The 25,684-nt window shown below is 36.3% G+C and overlaps 1 protein-coding gene and 1 long non-coding RNA gene across 6 annotated transcripts in view; one reads left to right on the forward strand and one right to left on the reverse strand.

Moving 5' to 3' along the window:
* The window catches only part of LOC121071566, a 299,785-nt gene that overhangs the window by 158,558 nt on the left and 115,543 nt on the right, over positions 1 to 25,684 (reverse strand). The window contains exon 3 of the long non-coding RNA XR_005820694.1: positions 19,357 to 19,462. This is a non-coding gene — a long non-coding RNA (uncharacterized LOC121071566). The remainder of the gene's footprint in view (positions 1 to 19,356; positions 19,463 to 25,684) is intronic.
* The window catches only part of SYT9 (synaptotagmin 9), a 69,915-nt gene that overhangs the window by 3,147 nt on the left and 41,084 nt on the right, over positions 1 to 25,684 (forward strand). The window lies entirely within an intron of this gene.

Raw genomic sequence — 25,684 nt, forward strand, 5'->3', positions numbered from 1 at the left:
AGGCATTTAGTGAAAATTTTTTCAATTAGTTCAATAGTAGTTATATGTCAGACCACTCTTGAAAATCCCAGTAGGCATCCTTAAGCATTTGGATACCTTAACACGATGCATCTTTGTCTGTTCCATTCCTCCATTCTCTATTTGTAAAATGTTAATATTTCTATAGCATAGAAGGGTTTTGTAAGGATAAAGTGCTGTAAAAAGTTTGAGCACACCAAATATAAATTTTCCCTTATGAATACATTACATATGTACCTCATAGATACTCAGATGAAAACCATGTTAGTCATACAGGAGTTTGAAAACAATCACTCAAGATCACACAGTATCACCCCGTGACAACAACTAAAGCCAGCAGCAATTGTTGCAGATGAGGAACGGAAGTTGCTTGAGTGGAGGAGTTATACCAATATGTAAGAAAATCACAAAGGCAGAAAAGCTGAATGGAGACACTGGCAATTGCTAAAACAGGAGTTAAGACCAAAAAAAGTTGCATCTCCTTGTGGAATATTCCTCTAATAGATTTACCTTGCAACCAAACAAGTTGGCATGGCATGAATCAAAACTGCTAGAAGGGACACATGTTGTACGAGTGGACTTTTAAAAAGATGGATGTTTTGAGAAAAAATCAAGAGGAAAAGTTACATGTCTTCAATTTAGGATAGTTTAGATTTTGGCATAGAAGAGAGGAAGTAAGCCTTTTTTGGTGGCTTGATCTAGCGTCCCACTCTCAGTCTAACAGCTGGTACATGAGTATGAGTTACCTTTCCATTCTGGTTAACTTGACTGTATCAGAATTGAAATGGATTCAGAAATCAACCTCAAAGCCCTGGTTGTTGTTATAGTTTTTGGTGATTTTTGGTGTGTTTATTTATTTTTTTATTATTTTTTAAACGAGGAGAACTTCACAGAGATGGCAGTGGTAGGTTGCAATTGCTGTGCATAGACTTAATGAATTTCTGCATTGCCTTTTGCTGTAGTATTTTGCCAACTTTGAAATGACTTATGCTGCCTGCATACCTTCTACTGACTGCTAGATACTGGAACAAAGTGCTTAATGTTAATAGTTATGTTAATAGTTATGTTAATAATTATGTGTTTATTGGTACTTACTGTATATCAGTAAAGTTCAGTTATATAAAGGAAAAGTATAAAAGGCACACTGAGACTGTCTTAGACAAAAGTGCATGGCCTTAGCACATTCTACAGGTTGAACTTTTCTACCTTTAGTCAAAGAGTAAAAGGTTGCAACCCTTGAAATCTTGGAATAAAAAGTTTACAAAGTTCAGAGGGGGCTGTTATGAACTTGAAGACTGAGCAAAAAGATGTTTATGAAGGTAAGAAAAAAGATAGTCTGTATAAACTATATAAGTCTATAGAAGTCTTTATATATAGTCTGTATATAGCCTATATAAAAAGTCTAGGCCATTAATCATAATGAATTTTCATTAATGTCATAGTGAGTAGAATAAAGAGTAGAAATTAAAAGTAAACTTTCCTGTCCTAGTCTCTTGTGTTGGACTGCACCTCTTGAGAATAAGCCAGTAAGGTCTTATGCTATTCTTAATTACTTCAAAATCGACTAACAGATGCTAAAACGGAATCCATGGTGAATATTGTGGGTATAGTGATAGCCATTAGACTTAATGTATACTACAGTTCGTAAGTCAGAGATCAATGTTGTACAGTGTCAGAAAGTCAGATTTTATTATATGATTGAGTTAAAGACAGTTGACAATCAAGAAACAAAAAACGTGGGCATGGAAATCTGAAGGACATTGAAGGAACAATATTGGTACAGTTACAGGTAAAGTTATGTTCTTGCAGTAGGATTTAAGAATCTTATTAATCACTACTTTTTTTGTTTTGTTTGTTTTAAGTATACTTTCGATTTCAGGAAAGAAGAAGAACAAGGAAGCAAAAAGTCCTAACCGGCTGAAATGTGGCCTCCCAGTTTACCAGTGGAAAGTGAGAATCAAAGTTTGTGGAGAGTATCATTCTGGGGCACAGCCTGTTCCACAGGAAGCTAATACTTAGCTTACTTCTTCTCCTCAGCCTGTTCCAGATACGATTTGTAATTCCCCAAATAAAGCAAAATCCTTCATATAAAATTGCATTCCATGAATATGACAAGTTGCAGAATTCCTTCAAGATGCTAAATACATCTAGATGAATGCAAAGAAAGCATTTACAAAGTTGTAAAGGTGAAAAATATCTGAGTAGGTAAAATAAATTTCAGTATGTTTTTATTCATTAGGAGCAATTGCTTCCTCTATTTTCATTTTCCTTCTGCAAGATGAATGTAAAACACTGCCATGCAAAATGGATAGTATTCTATAAGCCGCATTAGTGCAAAGCTCTTTACAAAATAGAAAACAAGTATGAAACATTCACTGATGATGTCAAATGAATGATGAAGTATAGTGTCCAAGTCACTTTGAGTTTCAAAAACCAAAGTACTGTTTCAAGATTTTAAAAAGAAAATACAGTGCAGTTATGTATTTTTAAAATGAAAATATGTATTGTTTCACTTCTGAAAAGTCAGAAAAAAAGTCCTCAGAAGGTAAAAATAAGTATTTCGTATTGCCTATATTCTGAGATGCTCTGCTAGTTTAATTGCATGTAAAGAAATAGGCACTCGGAAACTTTCCTGTAATACTGGAAGAACTTAGTATTTGGGTTTCCTGGAAAATGTGTGTTAAACAGGTAACTAAAATTAGAAGTAAAGTGAAGAAAGAGCAAGTAATGCTGAAAGAAAAGGTACTGTGTGCTTAATAATGACCTGATGGCTTGTAACTGTTTTTTTGGAAAATAATAATAAAATAATAATAAATAAAAAAAAGGTATGGAGAATATGAACAAAAATGAAAAGTAGATACATCACTACCTTTCTAGATAAATGTTTTACTTTGATGTAACTGCTTGGAGATTCTTTTTCCCAGATAAAATTTTGTTCTTTCCACCTAGAGATATGTAGGTAGATGTTTCACTTACAAATTACACTCCAGAGGCAGAGAAAAGGAAGAATACAAAGATAATTCTTATTATAAAACTGTGATCGTGAGCTTCGATTAGGTTGGCGCATAGTAATATTAAATACTGTTCATGCATGAAAGGACAGATCCTTTCACCAGCGAAGTCATTTTACAGTTTTTAGTGGTGCAAAGCAACTTCATACATGCCCTTAGCATAGCAGTACTTCTAATTTAAGGAAAGAGACGGGACTAGTTTTCTGTAGTCCCTTTGACTAAGACTAGTGCAATTCCTGTCCTGTGGCTGCTCTTGGATGTCGTGGGGAGGAGAGTAAGTTTAACTGTATAAGAAAAGAAGAAAGGTGGCTTTTAGCCCTTCTTGGCCTCTGCATCTATATTCAGCCTAAGTGTGGAAAGCAAGAGGATTCTGGGGCTTCCATTTCCATTGTGTTTTGACTTCTCTCTTATATAGCAATTATACCAAACTACTGTTGTTTCACTATGCACTTGCACACTGAAACTACAACAAAACATTGTGGTATGCTTGCGTTAGACTATTATCAACTATGTCCTTTACATTTTTTTAAGTATGTTTACTCATATACTATATTCTTTTTATATATACTTATATAAAGAATATTTATTTACTGAAGTCATCGCAATCAGATTTGTCAAGTAATCCTAAAAGTTAGAATAACATACTAATTAACTCGGAAGTCAGTTATCTCTGCTGTCATCCCACAGTTTATGCAAGTCTCTTCCAAATGTGTGGTGAATGCTGAAGAAAATGGATATTTTGATTTGTAACAAAAACATGTATCATTGAAAATAGCCCAAAAGAGTAATGACAAAACAACAACCTTTTAAAAAGTAGGATGGCTAAATAGCACACAGTCTGTCTTATACCTGAATTCTCATCTTAAATGCCAGTTTTGCTGATGAAAAACAGAAGGCTAAATTTAGCCCTAGCACATATGACTGTTTTTGCCACTAAAACTTTATCACTGCATTTGTCATAATTCTTATTTCAATAGGATTTGCACATTTCCCTTAGTTAGGGGGGAGAGGAGGAAGAATTTGCTAATTGCAGTTTCCTAAGAAGTATCTGTAAGCTTAATTTCTGCAGGCAACAATTTATGTTTGGAGACTTAAAGCCCCAGTCTCTTATGTAGGGGTGCTACTGTAATGGATTTATGGGTCATTAATTCATCAAAAACATAAACGTGTGTTACAAGAATGCAGAATTCTAACAGTTTACAAAAACAGCATTATTACATTTTTGTGTGATCCAAGTCCAAATGCTCATCCACATTTCTCCCTGCAGATAGCTTTCTGGAAATTTCCTTTCCAAACTAATTTCTGAGAGTTTAATTACACTGACAATTCAGAGACCTAGAAATGTAACTCCAAAATGATTACTGTCATAACAAGCAGTTCCATGAACAGCAGATCCAGTTAAATTCAATCTTGAGGCTGTGTGGCAGTTTAGCATCTTTGGTGTGTAATAAGTAGAGGTTGAACATAAACTGCTATTTTTCCTTAAGTGGAGCAACAGTAGGATCTGTTTTCTTGAATTGGCTGCATGACATAAGCAAGAACTAAACTTGGTAATCTCTACTTCTCTCACAAATTTGATTGCTGTTGATCAACAGTTTCAAGAGTCATATGATACATTGCAAGTGCATTTTTGCCACTGAGTAGTATATTTACTTATATTAGGGAAATTTGTTGCTCCTGCCTTACCTCAATTCCCTTTTTTAATCAGTTCATTAAAAAAAAAAAAAAAAAAAAAGAAAATTGTGTTAATAAATCTTCCATTACTTCTCTTGGAAAATATTCTACACTATCAGACAACAGGGGAGGGGTTAATATTTCCCATTGTAATCCTATTCCATGATTCCTCTGTGTCCCAGTGGTTCTGCTAGTGCATTGCACGTAGGCGGAGCGATGTTGGCATTGACCTGGAAGACTGCTCTAATACTCAGGAATTAAGCGTTTTTTTCTCACACTGCTTCTACACTGGGAAAAAGGTATATAGGAAATATTCTTTTTTTTGTTTGTTTTATTTTATCTGCTGGTTTTCCAGTTGTTTTGAACCATGCAGAGTATAGATCTAAATGGTGTTTTGAACTGAGTGGGTGTACATCTGGAATTTATTATTCATTGCTTGGTTGTGACTTTGATTTGAGAAGTTCGTAACTGTGCTGTTCAGTGACAGCTTAAGTACTGGCTTTGGGTTGAACTGAGTCAGAAAGAAGGTATCCTCTGCCTCTTCTCTTCCTTCAGTAAGAATATAGAGCAGTATGCAGTGATTACAGGTCAGCTTATCAGAGGAGTTTGAAGCAAAAGCACTCCTGGTTACCCCTTCACCTATGGGGGGGAAGTAGTAAAAATCCACTATAGTTCCTTCCCTTCTACTCCATCACTTACTCTACCATGATCTGGGAAGAAGAACTACCAGGCAGGTGGACGATGCAGATGATCAAGCAATATGGTCAATAATGTCTTTAATCAGAAGTCAAGACAAAATTGTAACTGAAAGCTGTACTTCCTGGCTCTTCCCTTACATAGTACAGGAGCATCATATTTTTGCAATTCATTCTTCTGTTTACATTTATGGTAAAAACCACATTTCTAGGTTTTAGTTCTTCCCCCACTGAAAGTGAAGATCCTTGATGATTTAGCACAAAGCTGTACTTAAGAATACTCTGGTGCCTCTTTTGCTCTATTTTTGTCATTAATTTAAGCTCTTTTGGGGCTTTATTTAGACCAAAGAGATGGAGAGATATTATTTTGGTCTAAAGCTTTATGTCCCTTTTATACTGTTAACACAATTTTAGTTCAAGGGATAAGAATTTAGAATAATTAGTTACAGATGGAAGGATTTTTCATAAAAATGCTGTCAGTGGCAACTTATACAATCTTCAATTCCTAAAGATTATCATCTTACAAGATAAATCTCTTTGCATGTTCTGCACTACTGTTAAGTACTGAGTACTTGATCCTTTTATCTGGAAAGTACAAAAAAATCTGTAACATAAAATGTTATACGTAACAGCTGGTGGTTTGCACATTTGGTACATTAGCTATCATAATCACAGTGAATCTTGTGTGTTTTTATGTTGCTCAATATGTTTAGCTGCATTTTTTGGATTTTCAACGTTCATTAGCCAAGTAAAATCAGTTTGGCTCCTTTGGCAGACATGCTACAGATTCTCTCTTTTATACTTCCTATGGTTATTTTGAATTCAAAAATAGAGTGGATGCAGTTGAAACTGGTATACATGTCTGTATGCCTTGAGCCAATATACAGCTGATGTGTGTCTACTAAATGGTAAATCCAACATACTAACAAAAAACTCAGGAACTAATGATTTCAGAATTAAAGCTTTCAAAGTCCATGCTAATTAAGAATTAGGGTTTGAAATAGGATCGTTGCTTTAAATATACTTTCTCATTTTTTTTCCAGTTTAGTTTTCAGCAGACACAACAAGATAAAGACTTCCTGACTTCCCTTGGAAATATATTTCCTCAGTTTGCTGTGTTTCCATCAGGAAGTTTTTTTCAAAAGACTTTAGTTTTATTTTACTATCTGTGAAACTCCCCAAGTACATTTTTGGTATGTATACAATTACTAACCAAGCACTAGGTATTTATTTTTAAAAATCTATTATTGAAAATTAGTCTTTGTCATTCTTACTAGGTTACTTTGTGTCTGGTCTTCCCATTTGTGTTCTAAATGTGTATATATGTGTGTGTGTATACCTGTGTTTCAGATTCTTTTTTCATCTGGGTATCCCCACTCAAATTCTCCAGCAGCATCTCATTTCATTTAGTGCTCACATTTCTGATCTTAATTCATCTGTGTTTTAATTCTCTGACCTCAACAGTATCGTTTGTTTTCTCCACAAATTTAGTATGATCTGAGAATGTAATTGTATCACGTATTGTTGATTAAACAGCAATATTTGACCCATCTCACATGCAGATTATCTCATGAGCCATCTAGCCACAGATGTATAAAATTTTGAGCTCTCTTTTAAAACTTTCTATTTTGTAATTTGCAAGAGGTACATGCCTATACAGTTAATGATTTTGCTAATATGTACTAAGATATTATAGAAATTATTTCTCACATTTATCAAATTTTGCAAATAGTTACAAATTGTAATTCAGTAAATTATCCAAATATAACACATGCAAAGTAATGTGCAATGTTAATTAGAAAATTATCAATGAGACCAAGTTTTATAATCTTCTGATTCCATTTGCTGCAGATGCTTTACCCATTTAAGACAGAGGTGCCTTTTTTTTTTTGTTCCCCAGAGAAGTTTAATGGATAAAATTAATGACTAGATATTCTACCTTTTTTGGGAAGTCTACCATAAATAGGCTGATCTCAAGTATTCATTATGCTAAGGTCTCTCTGCATGGCATAAAAAGGCAAAGTATTTCCTGAGTATGGCTACAGGGAAATAAAGCAGGTATTGAATTTGTTCTTGCTGAGTGCTATTCTATTCCCTGTAGTAAGGCTGATGCTGGATATGTAGCAATGGCATTTTGACAATTCTTACCTGCTGAAAAGAGCTTTTACGTCCATTGGCAAACAAATACAAGAGAAAACAGATCTGGTATTGCTTAAAAATACGGCAAGCTTTGAATGGAAAACTGTAGCTCTTAACAGTACTATTTTGTTAAGCTTTACCAATTTGCTTGGGGTGATATAGAGACAAATCTAATCTAATAGCTCCAAATTTGTTTAATTCTATGATTGCCCTCTATTCTGCAGCAGATCATGCCATCAGAAAGACCCTTCTTTCTGCAGATGCCACTAAGATACTCATGGTAGCAAAAGTTCAACTTTATTTAATCTTCTCTCTTCTTTCTTTAAAGTGACAAATGTTAGAGGTGGATTGAATGACTCAGAACAAGCATTCTTTCCATCCAAGTCAAGGGCAGTGAGATAGATCACCATGTTTAACGAAGGAAAGTATGGGACTGGAAAATAGGGGAACGGAGATTAAGCTTAACCATTAAAAAGAAAGGTGAGGGGTCAAGCTATTTTTTTCATTTGATTTGTTTGTTCTGGGTTTATAGCTGTCCCACAAAGAAAAAGAGGTAAAATGGACCTCCTTCTGGGAAGAAGTTCTTTTTCCTGCACAGCTACCAAGCCCACTGTGCTTGAAGCCTAGAAACCTCTGAGTACAGCAGGCACAGGCAGGAAGCCTGTCAGTCTGTCACTTGCATGGCTCAGGAGATGGATGCGAGGAGCAGAAGTGGCAGCCAGGCCTCAGAAGATACAGATATCACTCACATTCCTTAGGGGCTAGAGAGCACTGAGCAGATTTGCTGTCGCTCAGCAATTAGAGTTAACTGAATTGAAGCCTGGGATTTTGAGGACCTGTCTACAGGGACATAGTAGACAGGAAAAGATGTGGATAAACTTTGTTATTCTTCTGTGGTAAGAAGTTATATTTCTATATTTTTTGTTAGAGTCAACTTTGCCTTTTTTAGAGAGGTCATAGTTTGGCAAGCTTGCCTGAGAAAGCATAATTTGACACTGACACTAGGGATGTGGTTAATCAAGAAAGAGAAAACTTCACCATTGTGGCTTCACCTCATAAGTAAAAACTGTCACATCAGCTCTTTCCTGTACAGCAGCAGCACTGTTCCTGCCAGCTTCTGTTAAATGTAGAAGGTGTAACACTTTTATATCTGCTCTTATCCTCAAGTTAATGTCGTGTTCATGCCTACCTTATTCATTCTCTACCTGTCTCTTGTTCTGTTGTCGTTATGTTATAGAGTGATTTGACTAGTCAAGCTGATTTCTTTCATCTGCTGCTATGAGCCAGTGACTATAAAATAGCTAAAGGCAGCGCCCAAAATAGCAGTGCACAGGTATAGGTTTGCTAGAGTGATTTGACAGTAATTACTGTATCTGTCCTTCCGTGGTGTAGTGTTACAAGTGAGAGCCAGTGCTGCGAACAAAAACTGCACTTTATTCTTTTGATGCATTTTTCTTTTCTTTTCTGTTTTTCTTGGGAGCTAGAAACCAGAGCAGACCTTAATACCAACAGAACCATCAACAGCCTCAGCCACCTCAACTTTTTTTTTTTTCCTTCCCAAATTGGGTTGGGGGGGGCAGGAAGTAATTTATCACTTCCCGGAACATCTAAAATACAATCTCAGGATTTACTTCTCGTTCTGAAGGCTCCGTAAACTGAGAGAAGAAGGAATACAAGTGCTGTTAAAACAGAAGTCTGGGGATTTTACATTGTCAATAGTTTGGCTGCTTTACCTCCTTTTTTCTGTACCCCTCTTATGAGGAAGATTTCCAGTGGCAGTTGTTGCCATGGTACTAAGCAGGACAAGGTGTCCACTCCAATCTCAAAACTATGTTTATGGTTGTATAGTGAAAAATTATCTCTTCTGACAAGCCGGGCTTGTTTACTCAGAATTAATACAGTACCACTTCTCTTATTCCAAAGTGGGGAGAGGCTCTTCAGGTCATTCCCCACGTGTCAAGGCAAATGTGAGCTTCAGCAGTGCTGGAAAAGCCTGAGAATTAGCTCTGTCCTTCCACTTCCTCGTTAGCTGTTCAGATGAACAACCGCTTCATGCCCTGCTGAGCAGCTGATTGGCCTTGGAGGGAAGAAGCATCTGAAGCAGCATTAATGTTTCATTCAGACTCATGAGAGCCAGGGAGGAGGGGAGGGGAATTAGGGAATTCAAACCCACGAATCAGCACTGCCTTCTATTTCACCAGACCCTTTTGTCTTGAGCAGCATCCGTAATCGTCTCCCACACTGGATTTCCTCTAAGAACGGCCTTGCTGACTTTGTGAGATATTTTTGCAAAGGTTGAATTTATCAGTGTACAAAGAGGAATTTGTCACTCTCTTCTCTTTGTTCTTTTGCTGTCCATTCTCCTTTCTCTTACCCCAACCAATATCAATATGATGGATGCCGTATAGGAGAAGGAGGCGCACAGAAGCTGTGCAGTCCTTACAGACTGCTGTTTTCTTCTCTCATCGCTGTTGCATTAAGCCCTAGTATGTTTAGCATTCCCTTTTCATTTTGTCAGTAAGCAAAACTGATCAGAAAGCTGTAAAATTAGGGCCTTAAAATGCTATCTCAAAGATACATGAGCAAATTAAATTTGATAAAGTAGAGGAGTGCAGTGAATTACATGGCAGCAAGAATAGTCAGCTGCATCCAGGAAATACACGTCCAATTCTCCAGAGAGTATAAAACATCTAAGGCTGTAAAAGAGGAGCAATTCTTACTTTTCTGTAGCAGCCCCAGCACCCTGCAACATGATTGCATTAAATACACTAGAAGGCCTGCCACGCATAACATAACTGATGTTAAAAGAAACATTATCTCAGTGCCTGTGTCCACAGAAGATCTTGGATTCATTGTAAATGTGCCAGGGTTGATAATATGCAAATGCTGACACTAAATAAAGATTTTTTTTCTTAGGACAGGAATTAAAAAAAAACTGTTAGATACAGAGGTGTTGGATAACTAGCCCTCGAGTCACAAGAAGAGCCCCCATTTTTGGAATGTGTCAAGTAGTGCCATTCTCAGGAAGTTACAGCAAAGACATGCTAGGCCCTTAAGTGTTTCTGAGATAAATATTAATGAGTTTAATAACCCAAACATTGCTTATTATTTTACCTATTAGTTAATCTCTGGGAGAGAGAAGAAAAAAAAAAAAAAGAAAAAAAAAAAAAAGCTTTTAGCGAGTATTTTCCTGACTCTGCAAATGAATTAATGGAATGATACTGACATGGTTGGTTCAAAGTAATGGAATGACTTAACCACAGCTAATGAGGACTACAGATGTATAAAAGGGTATAGGAGATGTCTGGCTGTAAATCCCTGTGTATGAAATATCGCTCTATAATACGTTAATACAAACTTGTCTGAGTCAGTAATGGTTAGAGACAGTAACATGGTTTAGTTGACTGGATAGATGACTAGTTGGAGACCGAAAACTACAGCTCGTTTCTGAGCTGTGCCAGTCTCTTGGTGTGTCATCTTGGAGAAATCTCTCAGTGCTGCTTTTTCTCTGCCCTTTCAGTTGCCTTTTCAGTACTGATATGCAGTGAAAACTCCAGCTAATCCCCTGCTTGCAATCAGTGGAGAGCAGGGAAAGTCTCAAGTGTGATGTCAGTAAAGCACTGAGCAGAAAACTGCCTAGAAAGCAGCCAAGAGAAAACATTAGGCCCAAGGATTTAGGTGGAAAGTAGTCTTCCTGAATAGGACTCTGTATTTTCAGAGTGAATAGACAAGAGCCTGTGTTTTGATGAGGCCTCTCAGCACTTTACTCTTATAAATAATAAACAGAATATATTTTCCTCTTGTGTAGGTTAGCAAATAGAAATGTGCCTCTGTTATCAGCCAGGAAGCAATAATTGAGATGCGGAGATTTGATGGAATACACATTCAAATGGGAATAAATAAAAGCATAAGCAGGATTTCAAAACCTCTGCTTCTGTGCTGGGTTTAATCTGAACGTTTAGATATGGAATTTATTCACGATATCTGTTCGCAGGCTTGGATTTCTGTTTTCAGACTTAAATCCCACCCCAGACTCTAGCCTGTATCTGACTATGCAACAGAACTAACAGGGTAACCTGGAGTTATCTTTTGCATATCTCAGCATTTTGTAAAAGCAGCAGATTTTCAAACATTTACTTTCATGGCCTGGGTAGATTTGCAGATGCACATCTCAGCATGCTACCTTTTGAAAGGAAAACTGACAGGATTAGTATCACAGTAATCCCTTTCACATTACTGTAGCAGAAACACACAATACAAACTATGCTTCGTGGAGGGAGAGAGGCCTTTTTAACATCCCAGTTTGACCCACCCTGCCCATGTTGGGGATTAAGCAATGTATTTTTACTGTCTCCATTTACATGTTATTAAGGATATATATCTGTTTATTAATTTTTGTAGTATACCTGATGTTAAAGTACCTCCTAAAATGAACCACCTACCACTTGTGTGAAAGTCCTCTAGAGAAACTGTCTCATAGTTCTGCAACACTACTGAGCAACCTGCTGACAGCCAAACTTCCACTAGTCCAGACACTTGGAACAAGCAGCTCTTTGAAGCACACGGTCCTTTTCCCTTCTGCTTCATTTTCCTTTTCTCTCTTTCTTCCTTTTTGTCAGGTTTTAAAGTGAACATAATCTTAGCATTACAAGTAAAATGTTTTCTGTTTTCTTAATTTTCACATTTTAGTCATTCAAAATGATTCCATTCCCCTACATTTATCTGATTTTATGCTATTCAGGGGCACAACTTAATGCTACCCTAAATCAGCTTTCAAAACTAGCTAAGACAGAGGCACTAAATCTCATCTCATGACTGTTGTACTACTTTAACTGAAAATAGTCTTTGAGAGGAAAATTTTCAAAGAAAAGTACATGAGTGAAACTGATACTTACTGAGAGCTTGATATACAAGCCCTTCATGTATTTTTTAAAATCCAAGCATTATAGTTTGTGGTTGCATAAAATAGGAAATTACTTCTTTTTTTCAAATTACTTTTCTGAGGTGGGAGCTAGGTGATCTTTAAGGTCACTTCCAAATCAAAACATTCTATGATTCTACGATCTTAGTATTATAGTGATCCGTTTGAATGGTCTCATCTTCTTTGTTTCATTTATTCCCTTTTGTCTTACTTGAATAATAAAACTATGCTAATAACAATAAATTCACAATTCACAAAAATAGAAAAGTGTGATCAACTTTTCCCTGCAATGCAATACACTGTTGGCAAAAATTAGACATCTACAGCATGAAAGGTAATCATCAGAAAATTAGTAAGGCAAAAACAGGTTGCTGTCAGCACAAGGATGGGAATTAGTATTAATTTAAAGGAAATACAATCACAAGTACAGAATCTTTGCAAGAATCTGATTCTAAAGAGATTTAAAATAATGTTCATGTAATATAGTTTTATGCACATTTTTTTCATAATACAATCAAGTTACAGGAAGTATGATTTTTTTTTTAATTTAATTTTTTTTTTTTTTTGGCCATTTGGGACCAGGGTAAGTAGTGGGAAGTGGTGGATGCCTTACCTAAGGATGTTGAATGATATAGAAAAAAGGACCATGTGTTAAAAAAATAATAATAATAATAATAAAAATTCTCCTAGCAACATTCAGCTGAAGTAGTGAAAAATTAGAAAATCCCACCATCAGCATTGCAGTTAGCAAGGAAATTGTCTCTGGGGAGCTGAGAAAAAACTCCCATTACTATTTATTAGTTGTATTTTTTTCTGGGCAAAATCTAAATATGTTCAGAGACAAGAGGTTGAAAAAACAGTAGCCAGAAATTTGTCATCAGTTAACTCTGTTATGTACATCTGATTTTCTCAACTTGGAAGAAGCGGAATTCTTGGAGTTCTTAAAAACCAAGGAATTCCTCAGATTTAAGAGCAATCCCACAGAGCAATTTTTGGGGGAGGATGGAAGATATGAAAGCAGTGGCTTAATGTTTCCACACTGCTTTCTTAAGTACCCCATAACTGTGGTATTACAATTTTTGGGAACAACAGGCTGCCAACAGTAGTTTCTTCTTTGCACTCTGTAATTCTGAGACAGTACTGAGGAGAGCAGTCACTCTCCTGCCACACTTACAGATTCCCCTTGGCATGAGGAAGAATAGCCGTGAGTGCGAGAAGAATGCTGCAAAGTTGGTTGTGCCTTCTCTACAGCCCATTTGTTTATGTACCCCCACCTGGAGAGACTGGCATATAACACGGAGGGTATATCAAGGCATCTGGCTACTGCAGAAAGATTATAGTTGAACTAGTCTTTAAGAAAGCTATGCTGTATACCATGACAACTATTGTTCTCTGTGGTAAGGTTATTTATACTCTTTTTTTTTTTTTTTTTTATTCATTGCTTGAGTGAACCTAATACATTTGAAATCATGTTTCAGAAGAAGTAAGATACTCTGCAACTGGTGGTATTCCACTGCAGAAAAACCCCAAAGGGATTTCTAATCCACTGCTACTAACGTCACCTAATAGTGAGCCAAACTGTATAATATGCTCAGTGCTAGGAATGCTGCTTCATATCCAGACTCATTTGGGTTTGGTTAGTATTGCCTAGTAATTAATTATTATTCAGTATTTATGCTATCAGTGACATCCAGAGGCTGGCCTAAATAGTCTCGAGCCCCTGGCACCAGCAGCAGCATATATAAATGCAGATATTTTGTTCTCTCTCAATAAATGTGTGCTGTAGACTGTCTGTTAAAATACTTGCTAGTAAGTCTTCCCTGTAGCTAAACACAAGGCTGAACATGCTGGACATCAGTCAAAGACACACAGTGACATACAGCTTACTAATTACTATTAATGTTTACAGGATTTAGAATGTCTTAATTGATTTTGGCACTGAAAGTACAGTCTGCTAAATTGCTTGTCACCTCTGTTTTATCCAAGGTCTCATTGAGAATCTCATATGCAATTAACTGTAATTGCTATAGTGTATTTATTCTGAAGTGTACAATACATTATTATTTTGTTATTTGGATCTCAAAAGCAGGGAGTTAATTGCTTAGAAAAATACAATTCAAAACAAGGCGATCTTTGTGGTGAGGTGTTTGGTGTTGGTGTTTTTTTCAGAGCAGAACAATATGAAGACTTTAATGTAGTTCATGTTCCAAATTCATAGTCCTCCTGTATTGCAAATCTCACTAACTTCAGGGAGAATAACTTGTGCGTAAAGACGTTGCAGATAAATCAACATTATCGACTTGTGTAGCCCCAAGCGAGGAGTCTGATGCACTGCACACCACCGTGGTTACAGGACCGAGTGTCCCCACTGTGCAGAGACGTTTGGAGCAGTGGCCAGTCCCATGCACACGTCAGGTGAGCCTAGAGCTGGGGCTGCGGCAGGAACCTGCATCCCCAGGGCCGTGGGCTGGAGCCTAGCTGCACCCATGGTCCCAACAGAATGAAAGAGACTTCAAACACACCCATCGGTGGTGTGTCTCACTCAGTTGAGTACTGCCAGAGTCCAGGTATAAACGTAAGGCAAATCTGCACCAAAAAGAATCCTTCTCCTTTCCCGTCCCGATGCTAAATCGCTCATGGGGGCACCTCCTGTATAATGTAGGAAGACTAGGGCTATGGATGTTGAAACAAATTGTTCATGCTGTCTGTAGGAAGGGGCAATTTTTTTCCTGCATATGGAACTGTACAGCAGCTCTTGAAAGGAATGTATTTCCTCTGCATACTCAATGTTAAAAGACGGAAGAAGCACTGAGCCGCATACATGAATTCATCTGCCAGTTTAGCCTGGCAATATCTTCTATTTAAACAGCCAAAGCTCCAAAATGAACACGGTCTGTCTAGAAACCTCAATAAAAGGAAAAGCTTTGCCAAGAAGCACTCTAGGACAGCAAAACAGTGAAGCCCTTCCTACAGACAAAGGAAAGGAATGTGCAAGAATCTCCTTCCCAGGAAGGGGGAGCTACATTGTCTCCTGGTACTGCCAAGGATTTGTACTTTGGAGCACTGGTCTGATTTTAGAGTTCAGACTGACAGCACCTGCTCCTTTCATTTCCTAGTGGGGTTGTTCAAGGAACAGCTAATCATAAAAATTGGCTTGCCGTCTTTTGTAAAGCAGAGGATACTCTAGTTCCTTGTATTAAGAAACTAGCTGTCCTAATTTTCTGGAGAAAATTATTCCAGGAGATAAGATACAGATCTAGCCAAATTCACTTAATTAAAGAAAATACAAATCCAGTACAGCCAGTCTACATTCTCTTTACTGCAAGCACCAGTCACAAAATCTCTACAAGTGTTTGAGTATGACAAATAATGACAATAATGGTACATATAAAATATTAGAAATATATTCTATCAAAACGCAGGATGGAAACAGAGATTATTTGCTTCATATTAGTTTCACCTACTGCAAGTGGAAAAACAAACCTAAATATCATGGGCAGATTTTTAGCACATTCAAACATCTTGGAGCTTGCTTTTATTTTAGTTAATTATTTTGATATTTTCCATTCAATTAATTATCAGATTAAAGTTCTTACATAAATACGTAAAACAGTGTGTTGATAATAAAAGATTACTTCAGAGTTTGCTTTAGAAGAAAACATAGCAAGATTGAAAGGTACAAAATTCTAAGGTAGAAGAGGTTGCTAACTTGGCTGCAGTTCCATGCAAGTGAATGTGCCCTGCTAAGATGGGGTGTACTGCATGGAGTATGGCAGACTCCTATAAATCTTTACTGTAGGAATAATATAGGATTGTTGGTGAATACCATTGCTTAGATTTTCTGCTTGGATCTTCTAGCATTTATTTATTTTATTTTATTTTATTTTTTGATTACAGATGTTGATCATAAACACTTTCTGTGGTATTTCAGGCTTCTTGGGATCTATCAAGTATCTTTTATTTTCAGCTTAAGAATTTAGACTAAGCAATCGCTTTGTGCTGCAGAGTTCCTGACACAGCTTCCCAGTAACCTGTACCACTTTTTTTCTTCAAAATGTGTTCATTTTGTGAGTCGTACGCTACATGTGGTTCCAATATGCCTACTGTCTAACAGAAGGCAGGTGCATTTGCAGAGATGACAGCTTTCTCAGAACTCAATTATTTAACTCATTTATAACAAGATTACTTGGAAAAGACATACCATCTGTTTACTGGTCACAATCCCTCTTGTGTGCTAAACACTGTTTATTAAACTTTGTGCATCCCTTTCTATTTAGTTTCACACTGTTTTACTAGAAGCAACTGGAAAATTGCTAGATTCAAAATCAGAAGTGAGAGGATCCTGGTCCCACTTGTCAATTTTTTGACTGATTCACCTAATTTACCTTGGACAACTGTTCTGCTTCTTGGTTTCTATTGCTCATTTGTAAAAAGACATTTCAGTAACTTTGACATTTACAGAATGAGGGGGAAAAGCTATTTAGTGATAAACAGCTTAATCATTGTAATAATTTAACAGCTTTGTTCTACCAGCTACATGGTAATGTGGGTAGAAAAACACTAAAAACAATTCTTCAAATAACCATTAGGGTTTCTAGACAATTTTGTTGCTCTGTTTACATTCCATTAACATGTGTCAGATCCAGATTTACTCCCAATGGCTTTAACTATGTATGTTCAGATGCTTGGAGAAAACACATGCAAAATTCTGCTGCTTTCTAGCAAATGTCAAGAACAATCCTTGATTTAAAAAAAAAAAATACTTATCCATCAGCAATGACAAAACTAATACTTAGTTAAAGACAGAAAGCTGTCATTTGATATTTTACCTAAGGTTATTTACAGAGTGAGGAAATTTTCCATAAAAACTGAGAAATTAGTAATTTTAATTCACAAAGACATGTAATATGTCTGCATGCATTCTATAAGCTGAAAGAAATTCAATTACCTATTTCCATTTATTCTGTCTATTCTAATAAGGACATGTTAAAAACTGTACACATATGACTTCAGTGCAGCATTCAAAGTACATTCTTAGGACAGTCAAGAGGTTAATAAACTACAAACTTCTTTCATTTTTCAGTCTAATTTATTTCCCGCTTTTTTTTTGTAGAACAGTCAGAATATAGAAATTGATTCATGAGTAAATGACATCAGTGATTCCCCTTGTTCTAGTTAATGTCAAAATCTCATTTTCATCTATTTTTGTACCAACAAGGGTTAAAGATTTCTTTTGGGGGCAGAAATGTATGATTTTTAGTGTGCAGTTCCTCTTTGACTGGAATGACTGTCAAATTCATTTTATGTTTTCCTGATATTTGCATCTTTTGAGCTCTTATTATTGCTTCATAAATAAATTTAAGAATATTGTATAGTTGTAGATTTTTCTTAAGTGCTTAAGATTTTCATTCCATTACAAAACAAGGAAGTATTAAGTTGAAAAACTGAAAAAAAATAATCAACTATTTTCCTCAATAAAATGATACAGGAGAGCACCTAAATAACATATTTTGGTATTATATGAAAGAACAATCATAAGAGAAGGTCCTCCAAAAGTAACGCAGTAAAATATCACTTCAGCATTTAATGAGCAAACTGTTTTCTTTCTTATGTTAAGAATCCATTGTAAATTACAAAAACTAGCTTTAAGATACAGATTTAAAATAGGGTTGTTTATATTAGAGAAGATTTGAATCAGCCCAATGTCTAATAAACTTCTTCCCTGAAAAAATACCTGAGCCAACAGCTCTAGCACTAGCCTTAGGTTGAGAAGCAGTATACCCACAGCATAACTCTGAACTGCTTTGAATAAGCTCTGTAACTGTACTGATTCCAGAAGCATGATAAACTTATTTAGCAGTACTGCCTTTTTCTACATTGTATGGCTTTGCATGGTTTGTAAAAACCGAAGATCTCTTTTCCTGATAGTCTGGTTACCGGAGTTTATATCCAGTATACGTGGTGTGGAGTGCCAAAATAAAGGTTGTTATAATTGTTCTCCAGAAAGCTTACTATTGCAAAGCTCTGAAGTCTTTGGGAATTCAGGACAAAGATCTGGAGCAGGGGCATTTTAGTGAGACAGTTCTTGCTCGCTGAACACACTGCTTTCAAAAAGAAGTATGTTCTATTCTTCCAGAGTTTAATTAAGCTTCAGAAAGATAAGATAAACGAATGGTACTTAGAGAAGTTTTGTATTTCCGCCTTTCATAACCAGAACTGTGGGGTCATCGATGCCTTCAGAAGAATCATACTGACAAAGCAGAACAGCTCTTTCCCAATTCATACTAACTGCAAACTAACTGGTAATCATAGTATCTGCAAACTGATAAAGTTTTTGATAAATGACAGTTTGCCTAGGGGGAGAGGATGCTGAGTTCAGGAGGGCAGTGAACATGCATTCCCACTGGCACAGAGCAGCAACCAGCTTAGACACACCTGAGCTCTTTCTCACAGGGAGAGTGGAGAGAATAGCAGGACACAGTAGGGAATAACAGATAAAAAGTAGGGGGACAATAGAAAAAAATATCTTAAACTTGGACTGACCGCATTAGTGCTCTTCTCTGCCACTGTGGAATCAAATAGGTTCCCGTAAACCGCTGATGTCTAACATCTATGCAATCCTGACTTATTTACCAGTGGGAATGAGAAGGAGCACTAAAAGTGAAACACAGGTTGCATCTGGGAAGTAACCACCTCCAGAACTTTCTCTGAGCTGCAGTAGACCTTTTTTCCTCTGATCCATTACCAAAATAAATAAATAAATTGAAGGTCACTGTAAAGCACCGTTCTGTGCTAAATGGAAGAAATGGAAGATGGAAAGGACAGCAGCACACAAATGAGCTTTAGTATGAGTCAAACAGCAGCAACTCACAATTGGTAAGTGTTTAAAAAGCAGTACCTTACTGTATCTCAGCAGGTGGTACACATCTTGCAGCTAAGGAGTGTCTAGGTTAGTCTGCATGGGACATAGCAGTAGTGGTTCAGGAGTTTTCTTGAGCTGAGACCTGGGGCAAATACAGAATACAGGTATAATTACAGTCTGCACTTTTTTTTTTTTTTTTAATCTTTTTATCAGTAGAAAGCCTGAAGTGGCCACTATCAATGAAATCCCTACAGGACTTGTACTATTTAACGTGTCAGAATACAGTCAGTTGGAGCAACAGGTTCTTTTTGAAGAAATGAAGAAATTTCAGATCTTGGGTAAGCTGAACCAGTGTCAGGGAGATGTGTGTTTCACACTCAGGTATGGAAAGAAGCAAGAATATAGTTTCTGGTGATATCCAGAATGGAATTTAACCTGTTTCCATTTTATTCTGCAGCTGTCTGTTAGAAAGATGTTATTCTAGCTGTGTCGGATAAGTACATTTACAGTTACCAGAAAGATGTCTGTACACAAATAAAGAAATTATTTTCCCCCATTAAAATAAATGGGTTTTGGTGTTATCCAAATGATGACTTTTAAAATGACTCTTCAGAGAGACATTAAAAAAAAAAAAAAAGCATGCTACAGCATTATCATCTTCTTGAGTACCATGAACAAAACATCATCAGTGTTGCAAGTCATGGGCCAAAAAATTCTCCTGTGTGCATAAACGTAACTTTCAGAGATTATGAATGACATGCACACAAAGCAGCACACAACTCTGCATGTGCATGAATGTCCTGCAGATATATAAGGTCCCTAAGCTGTTAAGACAGAAAATGTGGAAAAAAACAATAGCTTGCAGATTTCTCTTAAAACTCTCTTAAATGATTTTTTTCTCTTAAAAATCCAGATTTGCATTTCTTTTCAAATTTGTATCGTATTTGAAATTACTAGAGGAATATATTTATTTTCAGTGGACCTTCTTGTCATCAAGCAAGAGGGCAGGAGGTGTACTGTTAGTTGACAAATAGTAATGATGAACACATTTTGCATCAAATTGGTACTCTGAAGATTTTGACAAGAAAGGTGTCAGAAGAGACCTTATGTTAATCAATCCTGGATGTCCACACTCCTGGGAATACTCTAAGCCTGCATCTAGCTGCTACTCAAGCTCAGGGTGCACAGGAGATTTCTTTTTGTATTTCTGAGGTCACTGTGTGTCATCAGTGATGACCTTTTCCTACCTGAATGACCACTGAGAACAGTTTGCATTTAGTAGATTTTTCTCACACAACTCATCACAACTCAGTCAAAAAGGAGCAAGGTCACAGAAGAAAACTGTGGTTCCAGTTTTACAGATCTGAGAGTCGTTGTCACCGTCAGTATCTATTTTACTCATCAGAATTTAGTGACTTTTTTCTTAAACACCAAAGCCCTAGAAGCAACATCATTTATTAACCTTATGCCAGTGGCTGCTTTCTATGAATTTAATATACACTTAACTTCAGAATCTTAGTTTTCCACTCATAGAGTGGATATGTGGATATACGTGGATATGAGTGGATATATCCACTCAGCTGATATATCTCATGCTTAGGATGGATGTGTGAGTGTATCAGAGGAGAGGGATGGAGTGAGGGAGAAAAGAAAGCAAAGGAGAAGCCTTTCTGCCTAAACTGGTGTGGTTGCCACCTGCCCAAGGCTGCAGTGTTTGAAAGAATATGAAAAACTATGAACTGCTCCCCCTCATTACCCTTGAGGGAACAAGATCAAAACTTTTGGAATGCTTTTAAAACATTAAGTGTTAATTTTTTAATTGCTGAACATTTTTTAGGCACATTGAAGTAACACACTTTTTCACAGTGGTTGATAGTGGTAAATAGGGTTGAACATGCGGTCATGGCTATAAATGACTTTTTGTATAAAACATAAAAGCTTTTGATTCTTCCAGTAACCTTAGAGTCTTGGGTGCTCAAAAGTGGATGTTTCCTTCTTTGTGCGAAAAGACTTACAGTGTTCTTAAATATCTAAAATAAAATCACTTCCTGCTTTTCTTAGGGGTTAAATGCACTGTGAGGTCCCTTGCAGCTTTTGAAACCTCATGCAAAATTAATGCATTCTGTTAAGTTACAATCAACATTAATACCCTGAAATCCTGAAGCATTAGTATCTTGACCTTTATGTCAAGATGAATGAAAACCAAATTAACTTCTGACTGATCAGTCCTTTCTGAAGGATTGTGTTTGTTAAGCAATGTCCCCCTTTTCACATGCAGGTGTGAGGGCAAAAACAAGCTGTTTATCCATGAAAGCTGAAACATCTTAATCTTGACATCTGCCAGAATGTCTAGCCTTAATGAGCTAGTTATTGATACTGTTCTTGGGCATTTATATATTATCCTAATCTGTTTTTTTCTAGAGAAAACAGCAATGGGTATTTTTGGCGGGAAGGCACAAGGGACGGACAGGGTTAACAATATGTAAGATTATATCTAGCTGCTATCTTTGTCCTTTGTCCCCCATCTGTCCCCCTCAAAAGATTTGTTTTCCCCCTGAATCCAATGAGTTCTCAGTAACATCTGACCTTTCAGAGTAACTGATTCATTTACCGTGCCCCTTAGGTTCTGTGGTATGGCCACATTTCTCCAGGTATAACTCTGCCCAGTTTTAGTCAAGGAACTTAGGGGCATGTTAATATATTCATCTTCAACAGTCCCTGGCAACAGTTCACATCACCTCTGTGAGCTCACACTGATGTCTAGAACTCAGAGAGCAGCAATCCTATGGTTACTTCACTGATAGGACAGTAAATGAATGCTGAAACACACTGTTCTGATTTTTTATTTTCCCAATTTTATTTTTGTTTTTAGCTATTGCAACTTTTAAAAATGTTTAGATCAGCAGCAGTAGAGAGAGTAAAGCCCAAGTTCATCCATATAGCCAGCTATAGCACAGAACAAGCTGCCTGCCAGCATACTGAAATCCTCATGTTTGGGCACCTCCTGCACGATCGGAGTAAGAATATTGACAATCCTCAGAAAGTAATTGTGGGGCAGGAAGATCACCACCATCCCTTACCAATGTCAAAACTTCAATGAGTTCATTTCTATAACCCAGTGCATAGTTTGGGTATGCTCGCTGGGACAGCAGGCTTATACTCCAGTGCTTTACTCTCTGTAACAAATACTGATCAGCGTGGGCCAATAATCCAGGACGGGTGGGTATCTCTCACTACTGCACTGTATGATATTTGCTTTGTTAATCATAATTACAGTATATCAGATTTCCTCTCCATAAAACTAGTTAAAGGCAAGAAGAAAAAGCCCTTAAGTTGTGCAGTTTCAATTTTACATTCACAACTGAGTAACTACAACATGAAATTGTCTACTTCATAAGAAAACTTCAAAGAGTTGTTTCTACTAATTCCTTTTTACAGATTTCTTTTAATATAAAGAATGTCTTGCATGAATGTACAATTACACTCAGTGAAGCAGAAATACAGATATGTTCAGTTCTTACTCAAAGCATGCATTCTTAACTATATGCTTTGGAGAAAATAAAAATAAATAAAAATAAAAAAAATATATTGAGATTTTCTTTTGGATTTATGAAAATTAGGAAAGCTTCTAAGAGCATCTCAACATTAAAGTGATCACTTCCTAAGAATGAAGAAACGGAAGAGCAGCCTGAATGATAAGTGTTGTTCAAATCTGCTTCTTAATCCTATTCTCTTTGGCCGTTACATTTTACAAGCTGTTTCACTTTAGATTTTTCTTGTTTTTCTGCAGTCGCTGCTCTTAATTTCTCTGTTTTCACATCTGTTCTACAGTTTTCTCTTAGAAAATTTGCTGTTTAGAAAGACAGGATTCCAGACAGACTGGATTTCCAGAATTATCCACTAGTAGCAGTCTGTAGACGCCCTAAATTTGTTTCTTTTGTTCTCTGGAGATGAAGAGGAGTAAGGACTGAAAATTAATATATTCTGTATATTCCTAATAATAAATTGATAGGAAACTTGATCTAATAGTAAATTACTGATTCACTATTTTTCCAAGTAGTAAATATTCCAGTTGATAAAATTATCATCATATCCTAATACATATGGATCAGGCCCAAAAGCTTCACTGTATGAAATGGGTATCCTAAGTTTACAAAGAACAACAGATACAATACATTCACCGTGATACTCTGAAATATTTTTTAAAAAGCCAGTGTGAACATTTCAGTGCATCTGGCTCTTCATCTGAGAGGGATAAATGCTCTCAAAGCTGTATTTATTCCCCTTTATGCCAACAACTTCCTGCTAAAAGATAAATCAGACTAAATAATCAGCTAACGATGCTAGTGGTTTGTGATAGTTTACTTTTCAGGGAGAATAGTGTGCAACAAGTCCAGGACAGTCACTTGACACAAAGTCCTGGCCAGAGCAGCTTGGAGTATTTTGAACTATCTTTCCATTCTACATATTACGTAAAGATGGGAGTGCAGTTATTCAGGAAAAAAATAAGGACCATCCAAACTTAAAACCAGCTATAAACATCTAATTAGATTCACGAAGGTCAAGATAAGTAATGTTTCCTCTTTACCCATATCAAGCTATGCAGACAGCTTTCCTGAAATCCATTGTGAAGTGTCAACACTTCTGGCAACCTTTTTATGATCTGCCAGTGTACAGAAATGATGTGAATTTTGGCACTTCCTTAAATGCAAAGTGAGGATTGTAAATATTGAACCACTGTGATGTGCCAAACTCCCATAATATAGGCTTAGAGTAGTTGATTCTGAAAAGGAAAGTTAACAAAATAGTTGACTTTATTTTCATTCTGAGTAATCTGATTTTAAAGAAAAGTGTGCACTTTTATTTTACATAAATTACCCAGAAAAGTAATATTCTCCTCTTAATCTTTATATATTTATTTCCTACCTCCCCCCCTCAAAAAAAAAAAAAAAAGTAAGGTTCAAAAATAGACAGACTTTTTTTTAGCTTATTCCAAATTAGAGGGGCTAATGGTTTCCACTGCGGATGAGAAAATGCAAGGGACAAGTAGTCAAAGATGAAATGGTATATGAAATTCAGTGTTTCCTATACAAAAGAAAATGGATGCTAGAAAAAAATCTACGTACATATCTTGTTCTACAACTACCTAAGCCACTCAAACTCCTATTCATCATTATGGCTAGTTCTGTGAAAATACAATCATATTATTTAATTCCACAAATTTTTCCAGGAAGAAAAAAAAAAAGTCATTTAATGAGGCACTTGGTAAGTACTTTTTTTTCCCCTTGGAAAGATTGTGACCTAAGGGCGATCAGAGTTCAAAGGAATTTGTTAAAAAATTGCAGAAACTGTTGCTACTTCTTTTTGTGTTTGTATTGTTAACACATCTCCATAACTTTTTTTTTTGAGCACTTCACACAATATTACTGTACAGTTTTATACAAGTGGGAAATGAAATGCTTGTGTGTCATTTCTTTTAGTGTTCTCAAATGGTTCTTTAGTATTTATTGCAACTTGTTGGTCTTTCAAGGACTATAATGGAATTTTAAGCTTATTGGTATGGTTCAAATAAGCTGTTTGCTCGTCTTATGTAACCTGGGTACTTCCTGCTTCTGGCTGTCTAAGGCAGAAATAAATGGCAATTTCACTTTATTATTATTCATAGGGGCATAACAGTCAAGATTAATGTGTGCTCTAATGATTTATTCATGAAAATTTTCTGCAAATCCTGACATTTTCATAATTTTAACACATACAATTTGTCCAAAAATTCCTACTAGAAAACAGGGTTGTTCTTTATTCATTCTTCATCATTCATTTCTCTATTAAAACCTTTCGTTCTGCCAATAAGAGAACACATACAGTACTTTCCAAAAGTGACCAATCACTTTCTATGACTAGATAAGAAGTTAAATTCTTCCATAACCCCAGGCACTAATATTTTCTGTCTCCTAAAAGAACAGGATCAATAGTTGCAAATTATTAGTTAGCAACTCAGTTAACTTTCTAAATGATCCTACACGGGAAAGAAAAAAAGAAAAAAAAAAAAGGTCTAAATGTATCGTATTATTTATTCCAAGCAAATAATTCATCTGATTCTATTTAACATATCCCAAGAAGTAGCAGAGAATGTGGTTGGGTAGAAATGTGCATTACAGTTCTTGACTGGAGTCATGGGAACTGGTACTGTCACAAAGTAAAACTACTCAGTTATTGCAATATGAAGGACTTAACAGGCCTGACAGTCATATGAATTTAGAGTATAAACGTATATACCTCATATATTTCTTTCCCACTCAGCAAATCACCAGCTTCCCGTTACAGCTAACAAGTTACAAGCATGTCTCAAATTTCAAATGGCTTT

This window comes from Cygnus olor, chromosome 5 (genome assembly GCF_009769625.2).
Source record: "Cygnus olor isolate bCygOlo1 chromosome 5, bCygOlo1.pri.v2, whole genome shotgun sequence".
Lineage (NCBI taxonomy): Eukaryota > Metazoa > Chordata > Aves > Anseriformes > Anatidae > Cygnus > Cygnus olor.